The sequence below is a fragment of the Pan paniscus genome, chromosome X (assembly GCF_029289425.2).
Source record: "Pan paniscus chromosome X, NHGRI_mPanPan1-v2.0_pri, whole genome shotgun sequence".
In the NCBI taxonomy this organism is placed as follows: domain Eukaryota; kingdom Metazoa; phylum Chordata; class Mammalia; order Primates; family Hominidae; genus Pan; species Pan paniscus.
In genome coordinates this window covers 9,886,785-9,906,926 of record NC_073272.2, presented here as the reverse complement: position 1 = coordinate 9,906,926, position 20,142 = coordinate 9,886,785, and the positions used below count along the sequence as shown (strand labels likewise).

General features: G+C 34.5%; 1 protein-coding gene across 1 annotated transcript in view; it reads right to left on the bottom strand.

Annotated features, from left to right (window-relative positions):
- LOC117978598 (variable charge X-linked-like) overlaps positions 1–20,142 on the bottom strand; it is a 657,335-nt gene that overhangs the window by 223,189 nt on the left and 414,004 nt on the right. The window contains exon 2 of the mRNA XM_063601471.1: positions 16,190–16,260. The gene's annotated coding sequence lies outside the window, so the exon portion shown is untranslated. The remainder of the gene's footprint in view (positions 1–16,189; positions 16,261–20,142) is intronic.

Genomic DNA, 20,142 nt, shown 5'->3' with positions numbered 1-20,142 from the left:
AGTCCCACTTGACTGTCCTGTAAGCTGCTTGCCAGATAGCATCTTTACGGTGTTGGCTCTAACATCATGCCTCACCTTTGCAATGTGGTGTTATACTATTAAAGAAACAACAATAGTGGCATGGAACAAATCCCACTAGAAATTCCATTTCCATTCAATATGAATTCCGGTTTTGACTCTCCAATTCCTTTTGCTTTTCTAAATATGGAGTCGAGTTGATTCTCCATCATAGAATTCAGTTCAACAATTTTTCTTAATGTAAGCAGCAAGAAAGTAAAAGTGACAAAATGAGGATTCAATGAAATGCAATGATTCTGCAGCACAATCAGCACAAACCCAGGCAGATGGAAGTAGGAAGTCTATGGATTTTAATCGAGCTCAAGGAGAGGGAGGATTCAATGATAACCAAAAAAGAGTTACAGTTTTACCCTTGCTACTTTTGTAAATTTGAAATGACTGTCTTTTTCATCTTGTAGCCATAAAGCAAACACTGTAACTCTCAAGTTGTAGATCTAGCCAATTTTAAAATCTGCTACCACATTTATAATTCTCTATTTTTATCATGTTATTGCCACTAAATTCACACACACGCGTTGCTGATGTGGTCTGAAGTTTTTGTTGGCATGACTTGAGTGCTGACAGATTCCTTCATATTTGAATATCTTCCAAGCCCCAAACAATCTCCACTCTGCACCACCTCACAGCATATGTGCTTATCCCACATTTTTCAAAGACAGAATTATTTTAAGACACTGATTTGCCGTCACCGCATCCCTTTTATTTATCTCCTCACCTGTGCATTTTCTTTGCCTTTGTTTCTTGAATTAAAATGTAAAAGGCAACCAACTACCAACTGAGTAGATGATGTGAAGGAGGAGGTGTCAGAAATGTTAGGTTACTCCTGAATTAGAGTAATTCCTTAAGAGATGCTGTGATAAGCAGAATCTGGAAAGTCCAACCCCACAATTCCTTGCCCTGATGTTCAGAAATATGAATATAAGATTTCACACCGTACTTATTTCCTCCTGTGATGGTGAATATTGAGTGTCAACTTGATTGGACTGAAGGATGCAAAGTATTGTTCCTGGGTGTGTCTGTGAGGATGTTGTGAAAGGAGATTAACATTTGAGTCGGTGGACTGGGAAAGGCAGATCCACCCTCAGTCTGGGTGGGCACCATCTAATCAGCTGCCAGCACGGCCAGAATAAAAGCAGGCAGAAGAACGTGGAAATACTAGACTGGTTTAGTCTTCTGGCCTACATCTTTCTCCTGTGTGGGATGCTTCCTGCCCTTGAACATCAGACTCCAAGTTCTTCAGCTTTGGGACCCGGACTGGCTTCCTTGATCCTCAGCTTGCAGACGGCCTACTGAGGGGCCTCACCTTGTGATCCTGTGAGTCAATACTCCTTAATAAATTCCCCTTTATATATACATCTATCCTATTAGTTCTGCCCCTCTAGAGAACCCTGACTAATACACTTTCCAGGGCAAAAGGGTTAATCTGAAGATGTAAATAAGGTTACCATTCATTTGATTTTGAGTTAGTAAAAAGGAAGATTATCCTAGTGGGTCTAAACCTGTTGCACGAGACCTTTAAAAACACGATGTTTTCTCTGGCTGATAAGAGAAGGGGAAGTCAGAAATATTAGAAGCAGGAGAAGGAGTCCATGCATCCTTGATGGCTTTGGAGATAGAGAGGTGGTAAGCAAGGACAAATGAGAGATCTGAGACTGGCCCCTGGTCAAACAGCAATAAAACAAAGACCTCCACCCTACAATTGCAAGAAACTAAAATCTTCCAACCACAGATTCTTCTCCAGAGTCCTGAAAAGAGCCTGGTTGTCTGTCATCCTGACTTTGGCCACATGAGACCTTAAGCAGAGAATTCAGCAATGTCTTACTGGATTTCTGTCCTACAGAAGTGTGTTTTAAGTCTTCACGTGTATGCTAATTTGTTACACAGAAATAGAAAAGTAATACTGATGCCTTCTATGACAACTTAGGACCTGCTATTTTGAGATTATTTGGGGCTATAAATGTCCATTTAGGGACTGATTCACTATACTTTCTCTCAGGGTAGCAAGTCAAACTGCTTCTGCCCGCTAAATACTTTTGAAATCCACCCCTCTCCTATTTTCAGCCTAGTGACTTTCATTTGAACTTCTGTTTAAGAGTCCTCATCTCCTTCTCCTGATCTCCAACCTCCCCACCCTTCCACATATTCTTTGAGCTCTTTCTTCCACTGTACGGCTAGATTCATCCCCCAGAAACACAGCTGAGACCATGTTATTCTGCTAACCAAAAGCTACAAATGACTCACCAGTATCTACTTCATGAAGTAAAAACCTTCCTGTTGGAATTCAAGTTCTCTAAGGCTTTCTCCAGTCTCTCCCTCTAGCGTTACTTCCCTTCTCTTGACATCACACACTGTTTTTTTCCATCAAACTGATTGCATTTGCCCTTTTTACAGCATGTTCTCACCTGTGCCTCTGCACGGGTATGTTTCTGGTATACATGCCAAGATGTGAGTCAATCTTCACAGCTTAGTTAGATGTTACCGACCATCTGAGGCCCTCTTGCACGGTATGAGTGTCTTTTTCTACTTTAAATTTCAATGGTGCAAGGATATGGCCCTTGGAAGTCTGTGTCTCCTGATTGAGCTAGTAATACACATCTTTTGTAGCCCTTATGAGCTTCTACAAGATTACATCTGATTTATATTCATCATTGTATTCCTTAAAGCACTTGTTTCAATGTTTTATGCTTTGTGGATTTCCAAAAATGATGAATTTGTTCAAGCAGTAAAGAATAGCTAATGATACATATGTTCCTCAAAATACATAAACCATGTACATTTAAGTAAAAACATGCTAGATAACAAAAAAACGCACAAGATGATCTGAGTTTTTGTTGTTATGGTTGTTGTTTGTTCATTTGCTCATTTTTAGAAGAAAGGAGAAAAGAATAAAGGAAGATTGGACCCATGTGGTATAGAAATATCAAATACTAAATATGGATACTTCCTGTTAGTGGGAAGACACAAAATATAAAATACAGTCCACCCTTGAACAACACAAGTTTGAACTTCACAGGTCCACTCATACATGGATTTTCTTCTGCCTCTGCTACCCCTGAGACAGCAAGACCAAGCCCTGCTCTTCCTCCTCCTCCTCAGCCTCAACAGGAAGATGATGAGGATGAAGACCTTTCTGATGATCCACTTCCACTGAATGAATAGTAAATACATGTTCTCTTCCTTATAATTTTCTTAATGATATTTTTTCTCTACCTTATCTTATTGAAAAAATAAGTATATAATACATATAACATACAAAACATTGACTACGTTATTCATAAGGCTTCAAGTTAACAACAGGCTATTAGTAGTTAATTCTTTGGGGAGTCAAAAGTTACATGCAGATTTTTGACTATGTGGAGAGTTGGTACCTCTAATTCTCATGTTGTTCAAGGGTTAACTGTATCTTATTTTTATGTTGCACATATTTCATAATTAAGTCTTTCTTCTTATTTTACATATTAAGCCTATTTCTTTTAGCAATCCTAAGACTAATTTAATGACCTCTAAGTCAAAATGACTGGCTGACATTTTCTCTGCTGTTATTCTCAAACTTCCAAAAATGTGTTGTTCATTGCCACAGGCATCCTTTGCTCTTTAATTTCCAATCCAGTTTAGGCAAACAGTAGGGGTCAGATGTGAAACAAAGTTGATGAACGTAGAGTGAATTCAAACTCCAAACTGTAAGAATCTTTGTTTGGAAAGGGCTTTCTTTGCTTCTGCTTAAAAAGAGATATTATATAATTCCATGGTCTTGAATTTATTAGGCAGGATCTAACCTTCCGTGTAGATAATTACAGAAGACAGTAAAAACAATTGGCATTTAAAATAAAACTGTTGAGGCCAGGCATTGGTGGCTCACACCAGTAATCCCAGCACTTTGGGAGGCCGAGGCAGGCGGATCACCTGAGGTCAGGAGTTCGAGATCAGTCTGGCCAAGGTGGTGAAACCCCATCTCCACTAAAAATACAAAAACTAGTCGGGCGTGGTGGCACGTGCCTGTAATCCCAGCTACTTGAGAGGTCGAGGCAGGAGAATCGCTTGAACCCGGGAGGTGCAGGTTGCAGTGAGCCGAGATTGTGTCACTGTACTCTAGCCTGGGCAACAGAGCGAGACCCGTCTCAAAAAGAAAATAATAAATAAATAAATAAATAAATAAATAAATAAAATAAAACTTGAAAAAGTAGTTGTTTGAGATGTGGTTTCACATTCATAAAATCAAAATATTTTTCTTAATGTCTATAAAAATATTCACTCTGTCCTTTCAGAAGCATTTTATATCTTTTATTTTTAAACTTATTTTCAACAAAATAAAGTCATAATATAAGTAATTAGTAAAAATGGTATGTAAAAATGGAAAAATTTCATAGGAATGGGCTAATTATACTTTATTATTTGTGAATAAAATTATAAAAATGACATGTATTTTATTGAATGTTTAAACTGTTTCCTTGTATTATAATATAGTAGAGTGGGAGGATACCAAATACTATAATAGAAGAAACATTACTAATCATTTATCCAATCTCTTCATTTTACAGAAGAATAAACAAAACTCAGTGAAATATGGGGTTATTGTGCAAATTGTGTTCTCTGCATCTTAGATTTGAATCACCAAACTCTGTTACATATATGCAAATATGCTGATGCAAAAAAAAATCACAACACATTTAAGTTAAATGATTTACAATTATTCAAATTAAATAATTATTTTAATTCTTTAAACAATTATTTATTGTCTGGTTTAATATTGTAGATTAAAAAAATAAACCTTTCCTCCCTTCCAGATGCCCATTTAAAAAATTAAATAAATAGAAAGGAACTGTCATGGTAAGGAAATGTAGAAGGTCAACTCTCAACAACAGATTTTAATAAGTTTCTGGAAGGGATATTAATGTAAGAAACTGAACAATGCAAACCACCTTCCAGGATGTGTGTCCATTATCCAATCATCACTCAGACTAACACCACGAGAGAAAGAAGGACAGTGGGTGGGTGAAAGGAGCTGGGTGATTATTAGATTTCCAGTTTAGCTTCTCTACCTGCCTCGTTCATGCCTGCAAAGAAAACAAAATAAAACAAAGAGACAAAAACAGAGGGCTTTTCTCCCTAAAAGCCATACAACAATCTAGAGAAAACTGGTAAGCGGACAAGTTTTGTTGTCCCAAAATAAAGGATACCTTTAATCCAACATTTGGGAAATCTATAACATTCAATGCAATCCTTAAAAATGCAACCCAGCAAAGCCTGACAGTCAACAACTCTACTCATTTATACTGAATACCTGTAGAACTTTCCATTTCACCTGAGAAAACTAATGGAATACGAAATTATAGTGAAAGAAACTCACACAAACCATCGTGTATAATCAGGTCCACTTTCTGCAAACCAAGTCATCAGTCAAAAACAAATCAGGGTGAAAGTAAGGGAAATACTATGTTAAAGATAAAACTTATCTCAACAGAAATAGAGATGATGAGGAAAAGAGAATGTAAAACAGACACAGAGATACTCAGACACACACACACACACACACACACACACCCCCTCAGCATCAACCATTTAGCATCCGTTAACACAGATCAGACTTATATAAAAAGGAAATAATGAGAAAGCCAGAAAAACCCTTAAAAATTTAAAATATGAGGATCAAAATTCATAATTTATTTGAGGACTAGAAGACAAAAGAAGGAAATCCTAGAATATAAAGCAAAAAGACAAATACATGCAACTAGAGATGAGAGATTTAGTTTCTCAATCCAGAAGCTTCAAACACACCAGTAGGATGTTTACAAAGAGAAAACAAAATGAATTAATTATTTCAAAGAATATATAATGAGAAACACATGATTTTAGTCAAAGTTAAGATGAATGAAAAAGATTTCATGTCCTTGTGCAATCAGAACACCACGAATAAAATTAACCTTATTAAAGGTGGAGCTAGATTGTCAATGTGGATGATCTACAAATTGAGAGAGATTAAGATTTGCTTTAGATATTTCTTGGATGATTGTGGTTGCAGAAAATAAAGAATAATGTCTCCAAGTTCTTAAAAAAAGGAAATGATACCAGTAAAACTATTAATCAAGTTTCAGGAAAAACATGTATATATTGTGACTTCATTAATGTCCCACATACTCTGGTGACATCACTTAAAGACATGCTTCAAGGAAACAAGACCAGTAAAAAGGTAAGAAGGTATGGGTTTTAAGGACTGGTTGAACTAACTTAGGAGTCTTAAAAAATATATTGACTGAGAAGTCATCCTAGAAGAAAGCAGTCTGAATTAGGACTAAATAAATTCACTGATTTTTTGCCTTTAAGAAAAAAAGGCAAAGAAAAATGGAACGACTTCCACAAAATTCATACAATGAATGAGAAAAATAAATAATTTAGTGCATATTTTAAGAAGCATATGTTTATTCTTACCACAAGAAGCAAAGACAATTGCATTTTCTGGAAAAGGGCCTGTTTACAACTAAAGACATTGTGAGGGTACACGTGTAAGTTTCAAATACGAAGTGACCTAAACAGTGGCATGATAACTGAAGGAGACTAGAAAGCCACCAGGCGGACTTTACTCTGATAAGGCTCTCTTTCTGGGCATGCTGCGTTAGAACCATGGAGGATGTACTCTGAAGCATGAAGCTTTGTAGGTCTCTGTAGCTATGGTGGTATGAATGGCAGAGCTGATGGTCGGCACAGTGCTTGAAGCCTGCAGGACGCTCAGGGGCCCATGAAAATGCGTGGATTTATTTAAAATCAGAAGAAAAAACCCACAACTTTAGAGTCAATAAAATGTTCTAATTGTTTTTTTCACATCAGTAAATACGAAATTTTTAGGATGAATAAAATACATGATGGTGGGAGGCACTCAGCAGGGCAAGGGGCCGGGGTCCCAGCTAAGTCAGGCCATGCTCTGAGGAACGGTGCTCTTTTCCTTCTGCTTTTCCACATTTCAGAATCAAGTCATAGAAAAAGATTTAATGGTATTTCCAGAAACAAATTTAAGTTTCATAAACAATGCAATATATATGATACATAATTATATAATACATATCTGTATAATAGATAATAAATATATTATCTGTTACAATCATATATTATATATTGTATATTATCTATTACACAATTGTATATTATATATTAAAATTGACTATATGTTATATAATAAAATACATAACATATATGATTACATATGTTTATATATAATTATTGTAATGCATAGCTATGGTATGATTATATAATAATTGATATCACGAATATATTATATAGGATTATTATATATTATATTAATATGGATTATATTATTTATATGTGTGACAGATTATATATAATATTTACATATATATTCATTATATATAATTATGAAATATAATATGATAGATAATATTTATCATATATTCAAGGGAGAAAAGATCAAAGGGAAAAAGTGATGTGAGGAAGGAAGCATATAATATTTATCATACATTATATTACATCTGATATATTATGTTATATATCATAATTATATATAATGAAATGCATAATATATACTATAATGTAACATAATTATATATCATATAATATATATTTATCATGTTATATATGATTATATATTGTATATTATATTGTTATATAATATATAATATACTAAATATATACTGTATATTATATAATCATATAATGTATATAATATATGACATATATAATAATATACACTATATATCATATATAATATAAAATATGACAAATATTGTTATACTACCTATGAAGCAATATATATTATAATATATATCATGTATAATATTATATATTATATTATATCATAATCACATGTGATTAATATATATAATTAATATTTTATATGATATATTAATTATAACATATAAGCATATAATGTATACAATATAATTATACATATATAAAATATATAATACTATAATTCTATTAAATATGTTAATGTAATGAATACATTTAATATAAATATATATATGGTGAAGAGGTTGAAGGTGAGATAAGATCTGGCAAAATCATAAGGGTGCTAAAATTCACCTTAGTGGACAATCAAAAAATTTTTCAAATGTAAACATATATTATTTTGAGTTCAAAAGTTAATCAGTAAAGCTTAATAAGTACCTTTAGAATACTGCAATAGACAAAACAATCCCCCTCTAAATATGTCCTTGTTCGAATCCCCCCAACATTGTGACTATATTAGCTTACATGGCAAATGGGACTTTGAAGGTGTCTTAAGTCAAGGATTTTGAGGTGGAACTATCATCCCATGGGTCCCTATGAGAGAGAGAGGAGGTTTAGGGGGAAAAAGTGACATAAGGAAGGAAGCTTAGTTTGCAGTGGTGCATTTTGAAGGTAGAGGAAGGGGCCAGGAACAAAGGAATGCAGTTGTCATCTAGAAGCTGAAAAAGGGACGGAAAGAGACTTTCCTTTAGAACCTTCAGAAGGAATGCAGCTTTGACAACTGCATTTAGCCCAGTGAGATTCATTCCAAACTTCAGACCAGTAGAACAATAAGATAATACATTTGTGTTGATTTAAGCCACTAAGTATATGGTTATTTGTTATAGCAGGAATGGAAAACTAATACAAATATATTCATGAATTAATGAATGGCTGAATAAATGAATGTGTGGATGCATACATAGAGCTGATTATGAAGGGTGTGTCCATAAACAAGGACTAGTACCACCAAGTTGCCAGGTTTCTGTAATGATGTGTTTTATACATCTATTGTTTTGTTCAATTGATAACTTTCTTCTTGCCCTCTTTTTCTGCATGTTAATGTACTTTAATCATCACCGTGTATAAGTGTACCTCACCTTATTATGCTTTGCTTTACTGTGCTTCACAGACACTGCCTTTTATCTATATTGAAGGTTTGTGGCAACCCTGCATCCAGCAAGTCTATAGGTACCATTTTTCCAACAGCATGGGCTCACTTTGTGTCTCTGTGTCATATTTAGGTAATTCCTGCAATATTTCAAACTTTTTCATTATTATTCTATCTACTATGGTGATCTGTGATAAATGATCTTTTATGTTACTATTATAATTGTTTTGGGGCACCATGAACCATGTTCATATATGATGGCAAACTTAATCAATAAATGTTGTGTGTGTTCTGACTGATCCACCTACCAGCTGTTACCCTATCTCTCTTTCTCCTCAGTCTTCCCTATTCCCTGAGACACAACAATGTTGAAGCCAGGCCAGTTAATAACCCTGTAATGGCCTCTGAGTGTTCAAGTGAAAAAGAAGAGTCTCATGTTTCTCACTTTAAAAAAAAAGCTAGACATGATTAAGCTTAGTGACTAAGGCACATTGAAAGCCAAGATAGGCCAAAAGCTAGGCCTCTTGAGAAACACAGTTATCCAAGTTGTTAATGCAAATAAAAAGTTATTGAAGGAATTTAAAAGTGTGACTCCAGTGAACACATGAATGATAAGAAAGTGAAACAGCCTTATTGCTGAAATGAAAATAGTTCAAGAGGTAAGGATAGAAGATCAAACCCATACAACATTCCCTTAAACCAAGCCTAGTCCAGGGCAAAGTTCTAATTTTCTCCAATTCCATGAAGGCTGAGAGAGGTGAGGAAACTGCAGAAGAAAAGTTTGAAGCTAGAATATGTGGGTTCATGAGGTTTAAAAAAAGAAGCTGTCTCTACAACATAAACGTGCAAAGTGCAGCAGCTGGTGCTGATGAGAAGCTGCAGCACATTATCCAGAAGACCTAGCTAAAATCACTCATGAAGGTGGCTACACTAAACAAAAGATTTTCAGTGTAGGAGAAACAGCCTTCTATTGGAAGAAGATGCACCTAGGACTTTTGCAGCTACAGAGAAGTCAATGTGTGGCTTCAAAGTTTCAAAGGACAGGCTGACTTTCTTGATAGGCAGCTGGTGACTTTAAGTTGAAGCCAATGCTCATTTACCATTCTGAAAATCTTGGGGTCCTTCAGAATTATGCTAAATCCACTCTACCTGTGCTCTGTAAATGGAAGAACAAAGCCTGGACAACAGTACATCTGTTTACAGCATGGTTTACTGAATATTTTAAGCCCTCTGTTGAGACACACCAATCAGAAAAAAAGAGATTTATTTCAAAATACTTCTGCTCATTGACAATTCACTTGGTAACCCCAGAGCTCTGATGGAGACGTACAAGATTTATGTTGTTTTCATGCCTACTAACACAACATCAATTCTGCAGTAATTACTTATGGAGTAATTTTGGCTTTTAATTCATATTATTTAAGAAATATATCTTATAAGGCTATAGCTACCATAGACAGTGATTCATCTGTTGGATCTGGTCAAAGTAAATTGAACACCTTCTGGAAGAGATTTACCATTCTAGATGCTATTAAGAACATTTGTGATTCATGGGAGGAGGTCAGCCTACCAACATCAACAGAAGTTTGGAAAAAATTGATTCCAACCCTCATGGGTGATTTTGGGGGGTTCAAAGCTTCAGTGGAGGAACTAACAGTAGATGTGGCAGAAATAGCAAGAGAACTAGAATTAGAAGTGGAGCCTGAAGATGGGACTGAATTGCTGCAATCTCGTATCAAACCTGAATGAAACAGGAGTTGCTTCTTATGGATGAGCAAAGAAAGTGATCTCTTCAGATGGTGAACATGCTGTGAACATTGTTGAAACAACAATAAAGGATTTAGAATATGACATGAATTTAGTTGATAAAGCAGAGGCAGAATTTGAGAGAACTGACTCCAATTGTGAAAGAAGTTCTACTGTGGGTAAAATAATATTAAGCAACAGAGAAATCTTTCCGGCAAAAAGATTACATGACTTGCTGAAGGCTCAGATAATCAGCATTTTGGGCAATAAAGTATTTTTAATTAAGGTGTGTACATTGTTATTTAGACCTAATGCTATTGTACAATAGGCTATGGTACATAAATTTTATATGTACCGAGAAACCAAAAAATTCATGTGACTTGCTTTAATTGCAATAGTCACTGTATTGTTGTGGTCTGGAACTGAACCTGCAATCTCTCCAAGGTATGCCTGAATACCTTGGTATACATGGTATACATTCACTTAAACTAGCTGAAGGCAACAAAGAGAAGATTCTCCTCTTGGTACTTGTTTTAAAACATTTTATTAGATGATTTTTCGGATTTTGAGTATACATTCCTGGCCCGTTACATAGCAGGAGAATGTTTTCTTAATATTACCAGAATTTCCCCTAATCAGAGCTCCAAACCACATATTGGCCACTTTACAAGAAACAAGAGCCAGCCAGTTGACATCTCTAGCTGAAAGCCAATACCAGTTTTTTTGGCAGTTCCACAGCCACCTTTTATTAATTTAAAATGGGGGTGACCGAAACATTTTAAGACCATGACTGTGGGTCAATTCCCTGGGAAGATGCTCATTTAGAATGTACCAGATATGCTGTGATGTTAAACTTCAATATTCAAAGAAGTTTTTCAAGTATATTGTATAGTAGTTGCAGATTCTACCTTATAAACTGGGTGTTGCTAGTCTCATAAAAACTGAAATAGAAAAAGACACAAGTATCAAATACAGTTCTAGTTATGACCCACGATGGTAGTTTTAGCTGTAGATTCATATTGAAATCAACTGGGGAAGCTTTAAGAAACGGAGCCATCATCTTTCCCAAACTCTTCCACCCTCTGCCTGCATTGAATTAGAATCTCTGGGGATGGTGCTCCACCAATAGCATTTCTAAAAACAACTCCTTTCAGTTGATTCCAGTGGGGAACCCAGCTAAAGAAAAATTGTCCTCAGGCAGCTCAGCTATTGAGATCCTACACATGTGACATGTTATTCAATGAATACTGGACTATCTGGGCAAATGGTTCATGATATCTGAAATACTGTTGACGTTTGACTCACTCCAGTCAGCTGAGAACTGTCCCTTATTCTTAATATTTTGCCTTTAACTTGACACATGCTCCATCAGTGTTGTTATAGATATGACTAAATCCTACTCTAAAATTTACCCTTGGAAGTGATTCATAATCACATAATGAATATCTCTGGGCCTGTTTAAAATTGTTAAGATTGGACCACCCTAAAACCACAGCAAAGCTAAAATCAGGCATACACGTCAATGTTGTTAAAATTTCTTTGTAGTGCAAGGGTTTTCAAATATTCTGTTCAGTTAAAAACTCATGAAACTATCTGGATTCCTTTTAAATTTCATTTTCCAAATCAATTGGGCCTTCTCTTGAATCAATAGAATTGAACAAGTATTACAGAGAAGTAAAGTTTATTTTCAATTATAGGGACTTGTAAAAATGTGTTTCAACCTAATGTTTCCCCATTTTCATCTATCTTCTCCGAATAGGTAATTACTTTCTGGATTTTGGAATATTTTTCTCCATGATAAAATCATCTTGACAGTGCTGTATTTTGCAGACATTTCAGTGTGGGTTTCTTATTTAATTGGGTGACTTTCTCATGTCTTCCTAATCTCTCTCAGCACTGGCATAATTTCAGATTATTTAAATTCTAAAAAACTATTTATCCTTTAATTATTTATCCTTTAATTAAATACTACTTTATTACAAAAAAGTAATATTTACCATTACTTTTAATGGCAAAAACCACAATTGCTTTTGCACCAACCAAATAAAACTTGTTTGTATTGCATACAACATATTTTGAAACATGTATACATTATGGAATGGTTCAATTGGGGTAATTAACATATGTATTATTATGAATATATATTTTATTATATGAAATATAACTTATTCTTTGTTGCCAGAATATTTAAAATCTACTCTCTTAACAACTTTCAAGAACGCAATACCCTGTTATTAACTATAGTCACCCTGTTTTCCAATAGATCTGTTGAACTTATTCCTTCTAACTGAAGTTTCATATATTCTGACTTAATGGTACTATAACTAAACTGCACCTATAAGAATTGGGAACAAGAGCTAATCATATGTTTGAAAATTTTCAAGACCTAATTAGATGTTTTCAGAAAATTTCCAAACACTTGAACATGTAGATCTTGATCCTGGTTCTTATAGGTGCAGTTTGAATCATAGTTCCATTAAAGTGAGCATTCCACATTACTGGAAAAGATCAAAGGAGTCTTTTTTATGTGTATTTATTTTCTCCCCTCCATCCTTCTTTCTGGAAAGTATTAGCAAAGTATTACTTTTTTTTTTTTGTAGCATCTAGTTAAACATTTTTAAGTTAGGGACAGATTTAATGGCAATATGTCCCATTTCGGTATTGTTATTTAAGGCTCTCTAGGGTTGATTCTTCTGAACTGTACCACCCAAAGTTACTTCAAATAATCCTAGATGGCTGGATCCACTGTTATGCTATTCCCAAGGAGGGACTAAGGAAGGTAGAGATCACAAGGTTTAGCAACATTGTTCATCATAATCCGGTTCCAAATCTTCATTTGAAATTTATATGGCATTTTCTTCCTCTTCACTGGGTTTCCACTTTATATTTAATTCTTTCAGGAGATGATAGTAATGTGCTTCCACTCCAAAGCCATTGCCAAAAAGTAAAAAATGATTGTTTTCATGAGCATCATGAGGCAGAGTCTTTTATTTTCCTTATTTCGAATGAAAAGCACATATCTTCATGTATTTTGCATGCTTACATCCCAGGGAAAGAATATGTAATTATTTCTCCAATTGCTGCCTTAATTTTTCTACTTTTGTTTACTACAATATACTGAAGTCTGTGTATCTTTTTAAAATAAAATAAATCTGTGAAACGGCGACATTGCGTTAAATATATTAAAGTACAAAACACTCTCAGTAGACCAAGGGAAGGATTACAAATGACACTCAGATATCTGAAGAGTAGAATCAGCAACTATGTATGTGTCTTACTGCTGTATACACATCTCCAACTAAATATAGAGACACATTTTGCCTTATATTCTTATAAGAAAATATATAAAAAATAACAAAAAATAAAGCAATTACAATACTTGGCATTGTATTCTCTCCACATCAGACATTATTTGCCTCAATGGTGGTTCCTGTAAATGCCCATCTTTTGCTGATCCAAGAAGTACAAATAACTATGATTACACAATGTAAAACAGGAGCCCATTTGGTAAAACCTATGCATATTTTAAAATAGAAGAGAAAGACATCTAAATGTTCATAAACCTTAATTATGGCAAGGCATGGATGATTTGCTGATTCCTCTCCTTATCTTTATTTAACTATCAGGGGTAACTTTTATTTTTGATTTTTTGAGGCAGTCTTGCTCTGTCACCCAGGCTGGAGAACAGAGACGTGATCTCGGCTCACTGCAACCTCTGCCTGCTGCGTTCAAGTGATTCTCTCACCTCAGCCTCCCGAGTAGCTGGGATTACAGGCACCTGCCACCACACCCAGCTAATTTTTGTATTTTTAGTAGAGATGGGGTTTCACCATGTTGGCCAGGCTGGTCTCGAACTCCCAAACTCAGGTGATCTGCCTGCCTCACTCAGCCTCCCAAAGTGCAGGAATTACACGTGTGAGCCACTGTGCCTGGCCAACAGTCATTTTTAATGAAATGAAATATTTTTGTAGAAAGCACCAGGAATGATGGCTATGTGTTTAAGTAGCATATGCTCAGCATGTGAGACATCAGCTTCATCTACTGCTCTTATAATTACCAGAATTGTCTAGTTCACAAAATTGAGCCATGACTCTTGAAATTGCCATTATACATAGGTGATCTAAATATCCCCACATGGATACAGTACACTATTGACCCATTATTTGATAGTATCTATAACTTTTTCCAAATGCAAGGGGAGAAAGTTCTATGATGCCTTCAGATTCTCTGGGTTTTTCAATTCAGGTTTTTGTTTTTCTTTTGTTTTTCTGAATTCCAAATGTCTAGGATCCAATATTATATGTGTATACTTCATATTACAGAAATATCAGCTAGAGATTATAATGGACCATTTAAGTTTCATAAATAAGAATAAAAATATTATTCTGGTGTTTTGATTAATTAATAGAATGGTCAATCTTCTTATGCATTACATTTTTAAAAAATAACATCACAGCTGGTCAATTTACTTTAAAAAGAATTCAAACAAAATTAGAGAAATCAAAAATCAAAGCAAACTGAAAGTATCATTTTAGATCCAATAAATGGTCCAAATATTTTAAAAAGAGATATATTTCAGGGGGATAGTGGGAGAGGAAAATGCCATAACAGTTTTGGAAAGAAATATTTTAAGAACCATAAAGAAAACATTGAACATAATCAATTGGGCACTTACCATATATTGACACTAAACCAAATATTTTATTTATAAACTGTCCTAATAACATTCCTATTAGAGAGGTGTGTCTGCACCCACTTTAATAAGAAGAACACTGAAGTTGAAAAAGCTAAATAATTAGTTGAGGTCACACGTTGGTGGAGGGACGAGATGAAGCTGAAAGGAGGGCCTTTCCTTATTGATGGGCTCCTCTGCCCTAAACCATGCTGTTCTAGCCATGGTTTTGAAACATTAATCACAGAAATCTCCTTTCTAAGCCTTTCTCAAAAAGAAATCATTTCAACTAACCAGAAGATATGTGTATGAATATATTTGTGACAGTAAAAATTACGAAGTGCATACAAAAGAGATTCATAGAAAAGGTTCTGGAAGGTTGATCAAAATACAAGGATTAATTATAATTTAACATTCTGAAGCCTATTTGTCATTATGGAAAATGATGCCAACATAGTGTTAAATAAAGATGCAGGCAAAAATATTTCATAAAGAATATAATTTCTAGTATATAAAACATAATTCCAAGTTAATATTTAAAAAACATTAAAAAGTTATCTTAGGGTGTGAGAACAATGATGTTTTTAAATTTAAATATTCTATAACTTTGACACTGAACTTACTACCGTTAACTGTGTGCAGTTTGAACTTAACGAAAATCTTCAAAGACTATAATTTAGATGTGATTTAAAAACAACAGAGATCCATTCAGTCTGCAATCATATAACGGAAAAAATATAACGTCATTCATATACGATTTTTCCATTTGACATGGCCTAGAGAAAATGTGAGCTATCTTCTGCTATAAACAACCTTTACATTCTTGGAGCTGTCAGGGTAATATCTCTGAACGTAAGTTTCCTTACCTGAAAAATGATGAGTTTGGAGGACACAATCTCTTAACTTGTCTTCATAATAGTCCATGAATTTGTAAGTGCTAGGAAGAAAATAGAAAATAAGAAGCAAATTCATTGGCATGGCATTATGGGTGATAATACGAGGATAGTTTCAGAATGATAACTGACATCATCAAAAAAACATCGAAATTGGAAAATTTCAGCTATGGATAAATTAAGTATCTCTCTATAGATCTATATAGTAAAATGAAGTAGCCAAGCTATCAATTTTGTGATATATGCAGCATTTTAAACAGGTGATTATTAGGACTAAATTTTCAGCCCATTAGTGATGGATTAATGGCATAGCTTGCTTCCAAGGGGAACTCTTATGGACCCTATGAACTCTCACCTCCACAAAAAAGAGATGGGGCTTGCAGGTGGCCTGGTATGTGTGGAAAAGGTGATGTGCAGATAACTCCCATGAAGCACTGCTAACCTCTCCTCAATATGTGGCCAAATAAATTAAGAATGCTCTCAGTGGTCATCTTTTCAGCTCTCTTTCAATGCCTCCTTCTATTGCCCTTCACTTCCCCATCTCTCCCCTCCCTTCCATAGGATCCACTCTTATTATAACATCCCATCCAGGACTCTAGGTGCTCAAGTTTTTCCTTTACCCACATAAGTTTTGCCCTACATAAGTTAGTCCTCAGAACGTATTTGGTCAGGAGATGCCTGCTGTCTGATTGAAACATATAAACCCTTTCTTCATGTTTCAAGTGACCTCTTGCTGAGGAGGTTTATCTTGAGTCAGGGTGCTTGACCTAAGTTATTATGAAAAGAGAGAGAGAGAGAGAGGAAGAGGAAGAGGAAGAGAAGGAAGGAAGGAAGGAAGGAAGGGAAAGGAAGGAAGGAAAGGCGAGCAGGGGAAGGGAGAGAGGAATGAAGGAGAGGAGGGAGGAAGGGGCAGAAGGAAAGAAGAGAGGAAGTAAAGAAAGTAGCATTGAAAAAAGATGCTTGCACAAGAATGTTTTTAGTAGCACAATTTGCAATTGCAAAAACGTGGAACCAGCCCAGAGCCCATCAATCAATGAATGGATAAATAAATTGTGATATATATATATGTGTGTGTGTGTGTGTATGTGTATATGTGTGTGTGTGTGTGTGTGTATAATCAAATACTACTCAGCCATAAAAAGGAATGGATTAATGGCATTCACAGCAACCTGGATGGGATTGGATAGTATTATTCTAAGCGAAGTAACTCAGAAATGGAAAACCAAACATCGTATGTTCTCATAAGTGGGAGCTAAGTTTTGAAGATGCAAACGCAAAAGAATGATACAATGGACTTTGGGGATTCAGGGGGAAATGGTGGGAAGGGGGTGAGGGATAAAGGACTACTAATTGGGTTCAATGTATACTGCTCGGATGATGGCTGCACCAAAATCTCACAAATCACCACTAAAGAACTTATTCATGTAACCAAATACCACCTGTTCTCCAAAAACCTATGGAAATTTAAAAAAAAAAAAAAGAAAAAAAGAAAAGAAAATTCTGCTTGGTTTCCAAGGAAAGGAAAAGCAAATAAAACAAGCCAACAGAGGTATAAAAATAGCATTTTTAATTCCTAAAAATTGTTAATAGTCATTTTATAATTTTTATGAATTAATTGATAAGAGACCTTTCTATAAAGGTCAAATGTTAAAGACGAGAAAATATTTACCTTGAAGATATCAGAAAGGCATTAGTTAGGTCTTATAGGAAAGTCATTTCAGGTATTTATCCAGTTCTTTTTTTTTTAATTACAAAAGTGAATTATTTACTTTCCAATATGATTGCTCATCTGCTAGATTCTACTTAAAGCTCATGATGGTTAATTTTTAATTTATTCACACATCCCTACCAAGCACCATTCCTTATTTCTACTCTTTTTCAGAAAATAAAAATTAAAAAGTTGTGTGGACTCACTATTTCCATTCTTTTCTTCCCACTCTTTTTTAAAACTATTTTTTTTCAGGCTTTCCACCAAATACTCCATCAAAACTGTCTTTTTCCAGGTCACTGACAACTTCCACATCATTAATTTTTTTGGTCACTTCTCAATCTTCACTTACTTACTTAGCAGTATTTGATACTGTTGATTCTGTTCAAATTGTCTTATAGTTCCATTATAACTACAGTAATAATTCAGCTGAAATTATAAGCATGTAAAATTACTTAGCTCCCCATTTAAAATGACAATCACAAAACTCTTTATATTCCAGAAGACAAATATCTTTAAGCACTATAAATTCCTATAAATATGAAAATTTCCTAATGGACATGTCAATTGCATGTCCACAATGAACTTCCACAGCTATTACAAAATCATCTTAATCTACGTCAATAGAAACTTTTACCAGTAGGTAGGTTCCCTGGCCCTTTGCAACTTAAAATCAGGCACTGAAAGGAATAGATGATAATTTTTTGGTGCCCCGGGGGGTGAATTTTGTACATAGATTATACAGAAGGTACTTTGATTTTAAATATTAATATTCAATTTATTATGGTTATAAATTCAAAATACCGGTTTGCCTTAAGCACCCTTATGCTTTTAATTTGTATCACAAATATTATTTTAAATAGAAATCTAGGAAATTGTATAATTACCTTTAAAGGAGATTTTCAATTATGTCTACATTAACAAGTGTAATTATTTAGCATGCATTAAATGTTTTAAGCCTCACTTAATATGTTGTTTCCTTCAACTTTTGATTACTAAACATACTTTCTCAGACACTTAAACTATTCTTGCAAATTTAATAAATGCAATATATAGATGTATGCACATGCACACACAGTGACCAGAAAAGTGTGGTATGACATTACGGATGGAGATGTATCATCCAGGATGAATTTTTCCAAACCCCCTTTGCTGTGTTAAATCCCTTTTTTGTAGTCAGTTGTTATATATGCAAATACGAAAAAGGGAACAGTCCATAGCCTATGCACCTGTGTTCAAGTTGCACATTAACTAAATATGCAAGTCAAGTTCATGATATTCATGCCAAGCAGAAACACCAAGTGATAGATTTAACTTATCTATAAGCAGCATAATTCTCTTCTGAATACTTTTTTTTATGTTCATCCGTTACAACCACAGCTTATATAGATACTTAAGACATCTAATATGATTCTGTGTGGCCAAAGGGCGTGCCTGATGTTAACATCACAGCTTCTAAGGGTACCATTTTAGTGGCCACAATCCACATGTATCCTGCTGAATTAATCAACTCTTTTTGGTATTGGATGAGAGTTAAATTTTCCCTTCTTACCTTGATGGTTTACAAACTGTGCAGGCTAAGTTGGTGCCCATACCTCTCAGTGTAATATTGAGAGGTTCTAAATAATAGTAAAAAATAATTCTAATATCTTGCCCTACATGAAGGAATTACCTTGACACATTTTCAACAGAAGCCAAGAATAAGTGTTTTCAGCATTCTGAAAAGTAATTTCAGAATTCTGAGTTTGTGTAGTGGCCTAGATGTAAATTTATTTTTAAATGATTGAATTTCATCTTGTCTGAAGACTAAAATAAGAGGAAATAACTAAGAGGCTGAGAAATACATTTATAACAGGGTAACTTACATAAATTTCACATTAACAGTTTGAAGAGCATGGTATGATTTTTAATATCCTCAATTATATTTGAAAACTAAATAGGTCTTCTATATTAGTAGCCTCAAGCTGTCTGACAGCAGATACCTTCAATTACAAACTCTTACCTCAATTTGCCTTCTTAGGGACACTGATTATATTGCATGTAGGTCTTCCAACAAAGACCACTTTTAAAATATCAAACCATGACACTCAACCCTTTCATTTCAGTTCAATATTTATTATATTATCTTCATTTTATCTACCTTGAGGTTGCCACCATGTAAATATCCATTTCATTCAATGTTTCAATAAATATTCTCTGAGTGTATAGTATGTGTCAG